The 12,110-nt window shown below is 40.1% G+C and overlaps 1 protein-coding gene across 2 annotated transcripts in view; it reads left to right on the forward strand.

Annotated features, from left to right (window-relative positions):
• Nucleotides 1-5,067: 5,067 nt before the first annotated feature.
• TAB2 (TGF-beta activated kinase 1 (MAP3K7) binding protein 2) overlaps nucleotides 5,068-12,110 on the forward strand; it is an 86,191-nt gene continuing 79,148 nt past the window's right edge. For both annotated transcript variants that reach the window (XM_045805316.2, XM_087865576.1), the window contains exon 1: nucleotides 5,068-5,476. The gene's annotated coding sequence lies outside the window, so the exon portion shown is untranslated. The remainder of the gene's footprint in view (nucleotides 5,477-12,110) is intronic.

The raw sequence follows: 12,110 nt of genomic DNA on the forward strand, positions 1-12,110 counted from the left end.
CCTGTGTATATCCCCAACTTTGATCTTCTTTCTGAACTCCAGTCTCATGTTTTCAGATGCTGAATATCCCCATCAAGATACCTCTTTGATGTCTCAAATTAGAAGGACTATCACGGAGATCATCATCTTTCCTTCCACGACTTCTCCTCTTCGTATGTACCATAGTCATTTAGGCTTAAACCCTGAGTCATCTTTGACTCTCATCTCTCTCTGTCTTTGACTCCTCAATACTTGTTCCATCATATAAACCAGTAACTGTTTCATGAATGGGCATGAGATTCAATTATGGCCTAGGAGATGGGGTAACGGTGGGGAAGTGGTTCTGGGAAACATTTTCCCTTTCTTAAGAAGACCTCTCTTCTTCCTCTGGACATTATGACTTCAAGATGTGATCATTGGGACCACCATTACCATCTTGCCATTAGCCAAACAATGATGCCTACACTCAAGACATTAGAGCAGAGATGGAAAGAACTTGGTCTTTGATGATATTGTTAAGCTTCTGGATCTTTTAAACCTGAAGTCTACTCTAGTTTACAATATCCAAATTTATGAGATCTAAATTTCCTTATTGCTTAATCCATTTTAAATTGAGATTTGTTACATGTGGGTGAGAACATCCTTACTGATAGACTACTTTATATCAATTCTTCATTATCTCTTTTGGGCTATTGCAGTGCTATGTGATCTTTATGCCTTCAAACCTAATCTATTTCATACACCTACTGCTAGATTATCCTTCCTAATGAACTAGTTGATCATGTCTTTGGTTTTGTCCAAAGACCTTTAGTAACTTCCTATTGCCAAGAGAATAGTTTAGACTCAGCTGCTCAGCATTGGTGGTTTTATGCCTTACACACCTCATGTTACAGATACACAGAATTCAGTGCTATCCCTCAAATATACCTCTCCTTTTCCTGCTTTTTTCATGTTTTCTTTCCCTGGAATACTCTTGTTCCACTTACTCCTGTCCATATGTAACTTTCTTCTTGAAGCTATCCCTTCCCTACTTCCACACTCTCCAAAGTGATCTCTCCTTCCCCTAAACTTCTATGGTCTTTATTACTGTCTACTTTGAATTGGTATTATTTGTATAACAGAATCTCTTCCAGTGCTACCAGTGCTCTTCCATGGAATTTTCTGTGATGATGATTAATAAGCACTTGAAATGTGGTTAGTGCAACTGATGGCCTGAATTTTTTATTTTGTTTCAATTAATTTGAATATAAATAGCTACAAGTAGGTAGTATCAGACAACATAGTCCTAGACTAAAAGGCTCCTGAATGTAGCACAGGGATTATATCTCTTTTATCTCTGTAATCACTACAAAGAGCACTGGCAAGACACAGTACGATTTATTCTTATTTTCTCCACAGAGGCTTGTGGCCAATAGACACTGAATATTTATTTGATCATTAAATTTGGAAATCACATTTACCAAATACAGTATAGAAGTAAGGGTTCCCAACTATTTTGTTCCAAATTCAAGTAGATTAAATAGGGGAGAAGGGTAAGCAGAAAGGACAAAACTCTCACCTGTTACTGAGACACAAGGCTAGCCCATCCTAAAAGGATCTATTTCTATTGACCTGTCTACCTTACAACTTTGCTCTCTTAGTCCAGCAGAACTCTACAGTTTAAAGCTCTTTGTTTTTTAAAACTTTGAATTTTGCAAAAACTTCAAACTTAGTGAGAAATTGCAAAAACAGCACAGAAATTTCCATATTCACCAGGTTTTTAAAATATTTAAACATTTCTTCGAATTTAAAAATAATCCTGTAGTTGCCAAGGACTGGGGGAGGGGAGAGGGAATTAATATTTAGTTGAGTATAGTTTCAATGTTGCAAGATGAAGAAGTTTTACAACTCTGTTGTACAATAATCTGAATATACTTAACACTATATATTTACTATATATACATATATATACATAGTCTATACTGCACACTTAAAAATGGTTAAGATGGTAACTTTTATGTTATATGGTTTGGTTTTTTTACCACACAACACAAAATACACACCACCACCTTCAAGCATGAGAGCAGTTAAACCATCTTTGAAAAATGAGTTATAATTCTGTTATAGACTCCAAAAAAGGAAATTATCTTTTCTTTTATCCTCTGAATTATTCTTCCAGAAGTCGATCTGTTCTTGTATTTTCAAATCCTCACTTTTTAAAAGTCCTTCCCAATGGCTCATTTTAAATTCCTTATTTTATAAGGGAACCCCTTTTTCATCATATTCCAACCTCAATAGAAATAAAATTGATTCTTTAATAAAAATAATAACCTAGGGGCGCCTGGGTGGCACAGCGGTTAAGCGTCTGCCTTCGGCTCAGGGCATGATCCCGGCGTTATGGGATCGAGCCCCACATCAGGCTCCTCCGAAATGAGCCTGCTTCTTCCTCTCCCACTCTCCCTGCTTGTGTTCCCTCTCTCACTGGCTGTCTCTATCTCTGTCAAATAAATAAATAAAATCTTAAAATAATAATAATAATAATAATAACCTAGATTCACCAATTTTTAAATTTCACCAATCACTGTCTGCCTGTATATGTGTATGGGAGATATGAGAGATGTGTATGTGTGCGTGTGTGTGTTTGTGTGTGTGTACATAATTTATTTTTTCTAAACCATTTGGGAGAAAATCCCATACATAATGTTCACTTACACTTTAATATTTCAGCGTATTTTCTTATGAATAAGGATATTCTCAGACATATATTTAGGAAATTTAACATTGGTACAGTAGTTTCATCTACTTGGCAGTATATATTCCAATTGCATCAATTATCCCAATAATGTCCTTTATAGCAATTTTCTGCTCCAGTAAAGGATCCAGTTCAGGGTCACATTTTGCATTGAATTGTCAGGATTCTTTAATTTCATTTAATCTGCGTCTTTGTTTTGTCTTTTGTGACACTGACTGTTTTAAGAATACAGGCCTGTTAGTATTTTATAAAACTTTCCTCTTTTCAGGTTTGTCTGATTCTCCTCATAATTAGATCCAGGTTAAAGCTCTTCAATGTATGTGTGCACCTATCATACTCATAAGTTTATAAAGCATTGTTTCTATTAAAATACACATTTATACACATTTATTTCATTAAATACGTTTCTAAAAATATTTTTGTACTAAATACACCATTCCACCATTTCAAAACATCATTGGCTTTGTGCTTTTTAGTGGTTTCAAAGACCAGTGAAATTTACTTAGTAATAGATCCAATTTCTCTAAACTCATTTATTCAATTACTTTAACATTAAGTATGGAAGTAATTCATCAGAATGGACTACTAAAAGTATTAAGGTTTGGTGATTTTTTATTACCCACCAGTGAATAAATTAAAACTATAGCATTTCCATTTTTTTTTTTAAAGATTTTATTTATTTATTCAACAGAGATAGAGACAGCCAGCGAGAGAGAACACAAGCAGGGGGAGTGGGAGAGGAAGAAGCAGGCTCATAGCGGAAGAGCCTGATGTGGGGCTCGATCCCAGATCTCCGGGATCACGCCCTGAGCCGAAGGCAGGCGCTTAACCGCTGTGCCACCCAGGCGCCCCTGCATTTCCATTTTTTTGAATCCTAATTTATTTCTATGTCTCTTAATGATATCAACAGGAGAGAAAATAAATTCTGATATTGTAATTAACAAGTACGTTTGGCTTTTGAAATGGTAAAGGTTTTGAATTGGTTCTTTATTCCAAGATCACAGGTATTTTTAAATGATGAGTGAGGAAAAAGGAACTGGGAAAAGTCCCTTAACTGTATAGAAACCTGTACTTCTTAAAAGATATTATTTAAAAAATTCACTATAGCTATAGCGCTCATTCTGGAAACAAAAATAAAAATGGTCCTTCAGGATTTTTCTGAGGAATAAGTAAGAATCGTTTCAAGGAAGAAACTGGCAGGGATATGGACATTTTGGACAGGGACAGAAAAACGCCGTAGTGTTTTGGACACCATGAAAGCACTAGAATCTTTAAATAAATATTTTACATTGTGAGAAATGTCTGAGTATTAAACACGTTTTTTCCCCCCTAGGAGAAATTAAACAAATATTTCTTTAAGAAGATAGAAACAAGTCTCCCCTTCGCGCCCCAAAGTTAAAGTGTCTTTGGCTCTGCTTCTAGGACTTCTAGGAACGTGCAATTAAAATAAAATCGAAACAACAAAACCCTTGCAGCATTTAGTTGCTGTTGTTTTTTTTCAAGCACTCTAGAAAACTCAAAGTCCGACTTTTTTCAAGTCTCGACGGTGGGAGTGCCGAAGCTTCCAGGGCTTCTCCCGCACACTCTTGAGACTCGGGGCTCCGGTCCCAGTCACCCCCGTCCGCCAGCGGCCTCTGCGCCGCCGGGCTCCAAGGGGGTGTGTCCCGGCCCGACAGCAGCCGGACGCCGCCTCCGCCGCGGGCCCACCTGCTGCCCCCGGCGGCCCGGGCCCGCGGGAGGCGCGGAGCCGTCGTTGCGCCGGGGCCACCCCCAGCCTCGAGCACGAGGCCCCCACCCCGCGGGCGCAGCCAACCCGGGGCAGGTCCCGCCGCCCGCTTCCGGACGGGCCGTGCAGACGGAGCTGCAGCTCCTTTCGCCTTTCAGCGCAAACTGCTACCGGCCCCCTTGGGGTGGAGGAACTTGCACTTTCTCCGCGCACACACACGCACACACAGAGCCCTCCAAACTACGGGAGGTCGGGATTTAAAAACGTAGGATCCCGGGCCCTCCCCGAGCTCTTTGCGCCGGCGGCCCCTCTTGCACTGCCCCGGCAGCGACCAGCGCCAGTTCGCATCGCGGAGCAGGGTTCTCCCTCCGGCCTTCGCTACGCGGGAGTGGAGTCTGCGAGTGTCGGGGGAGGGGTGCAGGGCGGAGAAAAAGCATCCCCGCGCCGCCGCTGCCGCCGCCGCCGGCCGGTTGGGGGAGGCCTCGTCACAGCCGCCGCCTCAGCAGCGGCCGCAGATCTCGCGGTGTTTGCCGGCGGCTGCGCCGCCATATTGTGTGACAGTATTTTGATTTGCACTGGGCTGGCGGAGCCGCGGCGAGAGCGAGCGAGAGCTTGGGGGGGTGGGGGGAGGGCAGGCGAGCGCGAGGGGGGTGGGGGCAGAGGGAGGTAGGGAGGCCGAGCGAGCCGGAGCCGAAGAGCGGGGAGCGGCGACGCCACCCAGCCAGCGTTTTTGATCTGCAGCAGCCGCCGGCGGGGCGACCCAGCCCGACCCCCTCTCCTCCCCTCCCCCTCAGCCACGAGCCGCGGCAGCAGCGGCCGGAGGGAGTTGGCGGCGGCGGCCGATCGGAGGGGCTGAGCGGGGAGGGAGGGAGGGCTGAGGTGTCCCCCCTGCCGGGTGGAATCGGAGGCGGCGGCGGCGCTGGCGGCAGCCGTGGTGGTGGAGGCGGCAGCGGCGGCGGTGGAGACGGCTGCCCTAGTGGGAGAGGCGGCGGCGGCGGCCGAGGAGGAGGAGGGGGAAGCGGCGGCGGCGGCGGCGAAGGGTAAACGGACAGCACTGCCGGGCCTCGGCGGGATCCCCAGTCCCGGCTCTGCCCTCAGCTCCCCGCACCCCCCCTTCGTCTGGAAGGGGCTCTGCTGACTGGCAGGGCCCTTGCGGGGCGTCCGCTTCTTCCTCTCACTCTTCCTCCCTCTGCCTCCTTCCTCACCCAGTGGCGAGGCAGAGTGGGAGGCCCCCCAAGTCCTCCCGACCGGGTGGGGGTGGGGAGCCTCGGGCCGGGCCTGGGCTCCGGGGAGTATGTGTGTAGGGGGAGGGGGACATTCATTGGAGTCGGGAGCCGGGGAGAGCCCCGGGTAGGGGAGGGTGCCGGGGGTGGGGAGGGCCCCTGCCTGCACCGGTGCCCCCGGCCCGCCCCTCAGGCATGTGTGAGATGGGGGTGGGGGAAAGGAAAACTCCTTTTTGGGGAGCCGTGGTCCGGATAAAGATGATTTAGCGAGGGTGTTGGGGGGAGAGACTGAAAGAGTTGTGTGGCGACGGGGGGAGAACTTCGTTCCCTTTGCAGTGTTGGTTTTCTGCAACCTACTTGAAATGGGGAGCAAGCCCTGCTGTGAATATGTGGCCCCCTCGATTTCCCCGGATAATTCTAGTGTTGTGTCCGATCGACCTCCAACCCTAAGATTGTGGTTGTAGCAGGGAGGCTGAAAGGGTCTGGATATAGCTGAACAGGTGACAGGTGTATCTTTCTGTTGCTGATGCTGTCGGGTTGCTCGGGCAGAGTTGTATACCAAAGTTTCAGAGACCGTGTGAGTTTGTATTTATGTGTTTGGCCACGTTTCATTCCATATATAGTATATTTGAGATGTTAGGTTTCCATTCTTCAAGTCCGCTTAATTGTTGTGGAGAAATTCTTCAAATGTTTCTGATAAGAGGGGTTTCCAGGAGAGTGGAGGGAATTTGCAGCTTCCCAGGGATTTCTCAGTAGTTCATGAAATTCAGGTCCCCAGTGCGAGGCTGTTTTCAAGAGTTTTTATTCACTGGAAAGTTCTTGAACACTAAGGTCGTGTTTGAGACAACAGTGAGGCAGTATAATTTTGCATCCATTTTGTCTGTTTTAGGTAAGTTTGTAAAGTGTCAAATTTTAGGGTCAGGTTGATTCACTTTTTATAAAAGGAACTGATTTGTGCTTTAGCTCAGAAGAGAATGTTGCTCATTATGCAATATCAGATTTGGCTGGGAATTTTGGTGGGCATGGAATAGAATTTTTGCTTTCAGTTTTTACACTATTAACTGGTTGCCACACTTTTCTTCCTACAGTAGCAGAGTATTGGCACCCTTTTTTGGTGACAGTGAAATCATGATTGGTTTTCATAAACCCTGCAGTTTGAAACTTCAGTTTGAAACCATTGCATTTTCTAATAAAGGAAGACATGCTTTTCATCTTATTGTATGTTTTGGCTGAGCACTCAAATTAGAAACAATGGAAGGAATTGTCAGATAAATGAGCTACAAATTAAATTAGGGCCAAGTTAGTTTAAAAGGGATCCTGAAACATTTAAAAATGTGTATGGAACAAATATATTGAGTGATGGTACCATCAGTGTGTTAACAGGAAATAGAACAAAAATTCCAGTGATTCAGAACTTCTGTTGGGTTTTTTTTTTTTTCTCCCTTTAATCTAATCAGTTTCTAATATAGGATCTTATGATTTAAATCTTTAAAGGATCAACTGAAAGTTGAATGTGTTAATTAGATGAGTAATTCATCCACTATTTCATTTTTTCTCTTGGGTACGTGGAATAACTTTCTGAGTTTAAAAGTATTCTCATAGGACACTGATGAACTGCAATTATTCACCCCTTTTAAGTGAACTGTCAAATAGTAGTAAAGCCTGTGCTATTGTACCTCATTAAGAAGTGGGTAAATAATGGGAGTCTCATCTGATACCAGTTTCCTGAAAAATATATTTTGATTTAAATCAATCCTGTTTGATTGAAATAACATCTATATTTGGTCCTCTTTTAGTGGAAAGAAGTACTTGCCTTCAACTAAAGATTGTTTAAAGACTTGCATACAATTATTACAACTAATGAAATGAGGTTTTTAAACTCTGCAGAGTTAGGTAGACACTACCCAGATCCCCAATTATGTTAATGAGTATTCCTTCGTTAGTATTAGTAGTTAGTATTAGTAACATGGGTAATTGTCTTAACGTGATAAAAATAAAATTTTATTCTATTTCTTATCATTTTCTCTGTAAGAAAAATTCTTTTCTCAAAATACTGTTCAGGGTGAAATGTACACATATCTGTGAACACACTGCATTTTGAAAAATAGGTCTAATGTAGACCATTTACATGAAACTATACATTTCATGCCAAAAATTCTTTGAGGGATGTCTGAATTTTCTAAACATTTCTTAAGATACATAAACTGATTAAGACTAAAAGTTTATTTTTTTAACAATCATCAAAATACTTTAAGAGGGAATTTTTGTCTTTTATAGATGTTTAGAAAAAGGTATCAGATAATCCTTCCAATATGTAAAGTTTGTAAGTTAAACTGTAATTCAGAAACGCTTCAATTCCATTATATCTCTACCTGGCCAGGCTCCCATGACCCAGAGAACATAGTAGCACTTTTCCTTTGTTTCACTTATGTCATCTTTATTCGATCCATCTGAGATTGGGACTGTCTGTAATAGAAGGATTATGAGGTAATTACAGAAGCAAACGTGAAGATTGGGGCAAAATAGTAATGAGAAGATAAGGGATTATTAGATGAACAGTTTTAGGTAGCTAGAAATTTATAGAGGTGGGTAGCGGTGGCTGCCAAGCATAGGAAAATGATCATGCTGAACTGTACTAAGGATATTTGCTCTGAATCTTTTGATAAACTCTGACCATATGTATGTCATCTTATTTAAAACCTTCTGTATCAAGGGATGCCTGAGTGGCTCAGTTGGTTAAGCATCCGCCTTTGGCTCAGGTTGTGATCCCAGGGTTCTGGGATCGAATCCTGTATCGGGCTCCTTGCTCAGCGAGGAGCCTTGCTTCTCCCTCTGTCTACTGCTTCCCCAGCTTGTGCTCTTCCTTTTTCTCTGACAAATAAATAAAATCTTTATGAAATATGAAATAAAACTGTATCAAAGTGGTAAGGATTTGGAGACATTGAAATTATGTGAAATTTAAATGCATGTACATTCATATTATTTATCTCTGGTTCATATTTCAAAAACACAGTAGTTTAACATTTCATTTCTTATGATTCAGGCCGTATAAAATCGAGGACACTTGCTTAATCGGAAAGCTAAAAAACCTGAGGAAGTACTCTTAGGGATAGCTAGTATTGTACTGTCAGCATTCTCTTTTGTTGACCACTAAACCTGACTGTGATCTTGATAGAGTCAATAGATTAAGAATGGCTTTCTTTTTGTTTTCTAAATATTCCATCCCTCAAAACACAATGTTTAGTACCAAGTAATACTACTGACCTTCTAGCATTAAAGTTAAGCATTTCATTTAGACTTTTCACTCTGATTTTTATTGAGTCACTTTACAGAATATGCTTAGTTTTCTAATTTCTTAATCCTTGGAAAAGGAATGAGCTACTGTTAAAACACAGTAAAAAGTGTCAGCTGACAAGTTGATATTTTAGGAGATCCAAATCAGAATTTCCACAAACTAAAATTATAGATCTTAATATCAACAAAACATACCTATGAAAATCGATTAAAGTTTAGGCACTTAAAAGTGAATTTTTTCAAAATATAGTTTATGTAGACACCCCCCCCTTAATGCTTGATAAATTGCTGGATGTCTTTTTGATTTGCTTCTTAATATTTTTAACATAAAATTTTAATAAATTATTGCATTTCTAATCTTCTGTTCCAGTTCAAAATTTGGGGTTATCAAGGGAGCGATGAATTTTTTTTGACCTTTAATAACTTAATAACTTTTTAGTATTTCTTTTATAGTAAAGGAAAGAAAGACGCTAATATTTACTAAATGCCTACTGGGTGCCAAGCTTTCATTCACTTCACAAATACTTATTAAGCACTTACTATGTGCCAAGGACCTTTGTGATGTTGGAGATGGCAGCAGTGAACTGACATAGACAAATTTTCTGTCCTTATGTAGTTTACATTTTAGTAGTGAAAAACAAATGAGTAAAATGTAGTATGTCTAGGATGAAAAAGTACTGTGGAGAAAAAACAGAAAAGTGGGTTGGAGAATGGACATTGGTTATTTGCTGTTTTCAGAACTGTATGGTCAATACTATCCTTGATTTCAAAAACAAAAACTTAAATAAGTTTTTTCTTTAAGAATGTACTTTATAACTTGCGAACACAATTATGTTTGTACTTGAAAGTTATAGTTTCCACTGATAGCAATTTCCAATTGTTAGTACTTCAGAAAACTGCTTTGTGGCTCAACAGAAAATCTAGAGTTTGCTATCCTGGTTTTGCCACTGACTAGCTTTGTGAATCAGAGAGGATTACAATTTTGTAGCCTTTCTGAACTTGTTTTCTTCTCTCTAGAAGGAGTGTAATATCAGCAAGGTTGATGTGATTATAAATTATACATTTTGTGTCAATTATCTGATATATAGAAGGGTAAGTTGTAACATTTTTGTTTACTACTTATCAGAAAGTTCTGTCAAACAAAGTTGATGACCCTTCCAAGAAGCTCTCATAACACTGTGGGGCATTGTTTAGTATATATTTCATTTGAACAACTAAAGCATTCTTGTCTGATACATAAGGTTAATTAAAATGCACCTGTAACTTATAGTCACTAGTACTGTCTGGGACATTGGTACAGTTGCCTAGTCAATGTGATACCAGGTGTAAACTTAGTGTTTTTCTGCTGACAGAACATTGTGACATAGTTTATTAAGGTTGACGAGCTGAATCTGAGCATTTTGACAGGTACACACAACTAGTGTGTTAAGATTCCAATTTATACAAATAGTTGGAAACATTTAGTACAGCCTGGCATATTGTAAGCATTCAATAAATGTTTGTTCTTTTCATTATTTATTACTTCTTTATTGTGTGTAGGAGGTAATCCAAAGAATTCACAAAGTATTAAGGAAGACTTTTACAAAGATAAAAGAGTGCAAATTGTTGATGAGTTTTTTTGAGGGTAGAGCGGAATAGCCAATCAAACTGAAGTATTTTTCTTTTTTATTCTGGAAGATCACTAACTGAGCTTCTCAAGGACAGACCATGGCTTATTTTCATTTCAGTATTGACTTCACCCTATCTTCAGTGGTTGGTCTCTGCTTAAGAGCTCAAGAAATATTGTATGTTAAATGTTGAATGGTTTAGTTTTTCTGCGTATCACAGCTCATTTTGGTGGTAAGCCACTTCTGAGTTTGAAAAGTGACTACTGGGCTTAAGTCTTTGAATCTCTAAGCACAGACTGAGGTGTCAGGCAAGGTCTTCTGAACGCCATTTTTTTTTAATCTACCCAAAAATTTGAAAAATACCATAGAAATTGGAAGGAATAAATCAGTTATTTGCAGCCAGATTGGGATTTATTAACCTATTCCTATGAAGTTGTTGACATTCAAGTGAAAAAGTGAATAGCAGTCATTATAAGAAAAATAGAAAAAATAATTCACGCATGATTATATGCCCTTAACTGTTAAAAGGCAAGTTTATCTTTCTCTTTAAGGCACTTTCAATGAAACTATAGATTTATACTGGCCTTATGAATTAAATGGCTCAGTCACGTTGTTACATTCTTATGATGTGGGGCATATTGGTGTTTTTGTTTTTTGTTTTTTTCACAGAAAACCATCCCACCCCACCCTACTTTAACAGTAACCATTTTTCATATGTTTAAATCTTAGCATCAGCCAGCTTTTTCCTGTTTGTGGCAAGTTATCCTCTGCCTAATGAATAGTAATTTTAGCTTTCTTAAAAAACCTAAGATTTCCTCAAGTCCTAAGACATTTAGTCATTTATACAAAATATTTCTTGGCTTTTTAAAAAATGTCCTTCAAAGGTATATAGGAGCAAATTGCTTTATATTCAAATTTGATGTGTTATGATACTGTTGTAGAAATGAGATAGAAATACATACAATTGAATATTTTGATATTCTTGTGGTTTTTTGTTTACTTGTTTTGAACTCTAACAACCTACCACTAAAAAGGAATATTCCTACAGAGTGTCAGTTTGAGTGGCTTCAGGAAGAAAGTCTGATTTATCCACCCACCGGTAGAACATAGATGAGGGCATTGTAAGAATTTGTAGTATTTTAATTGTATCGTTAAAGAAAATGGCATTCTTGTTTCACTTAAGAAAAACAAAAACAGTCCTAGTATAAGTCACAGAAGTCAAATAATAGAGGTTGGGAAGGTCTTCTGCAGAGAAAGAGACAGGAGAGAAGCAAGAGTAATATAGAATTTAACAAAGATTTTGGTGGAAATATAGGAATGCTGGTTGTTACTAATAAATTATTCAAAAGATTTAACCATCAAAGTGTGTGATCCCTACAACCGGTACCCCCACCCAATCTTACCAAAACAGTAAGTCAAAGCAATGCCGCATTACTAGATATAGTACAGAGATTAGTGTTACCAGCAAAGTCTTGAACATTTCTGCGGGGTAATTCTGACCCTTTCACTTGCCTGTTTGCCTGGTGCAGAAGACAGGTTGTGGGAGAATG

Source organism: Ursus americanus, chromosome 11 (assembly GCF_024610735.1).
Source record: "Ursus americanus isolate L20-20 chromosome 11, mUrsAme1.1.p, whole genome shotgun sequence".
NCBI lineage: Eukaryota > Metazoa > Chordata > Mammalia > Carnivora > Ursidae > Ursus > Ursus americanus.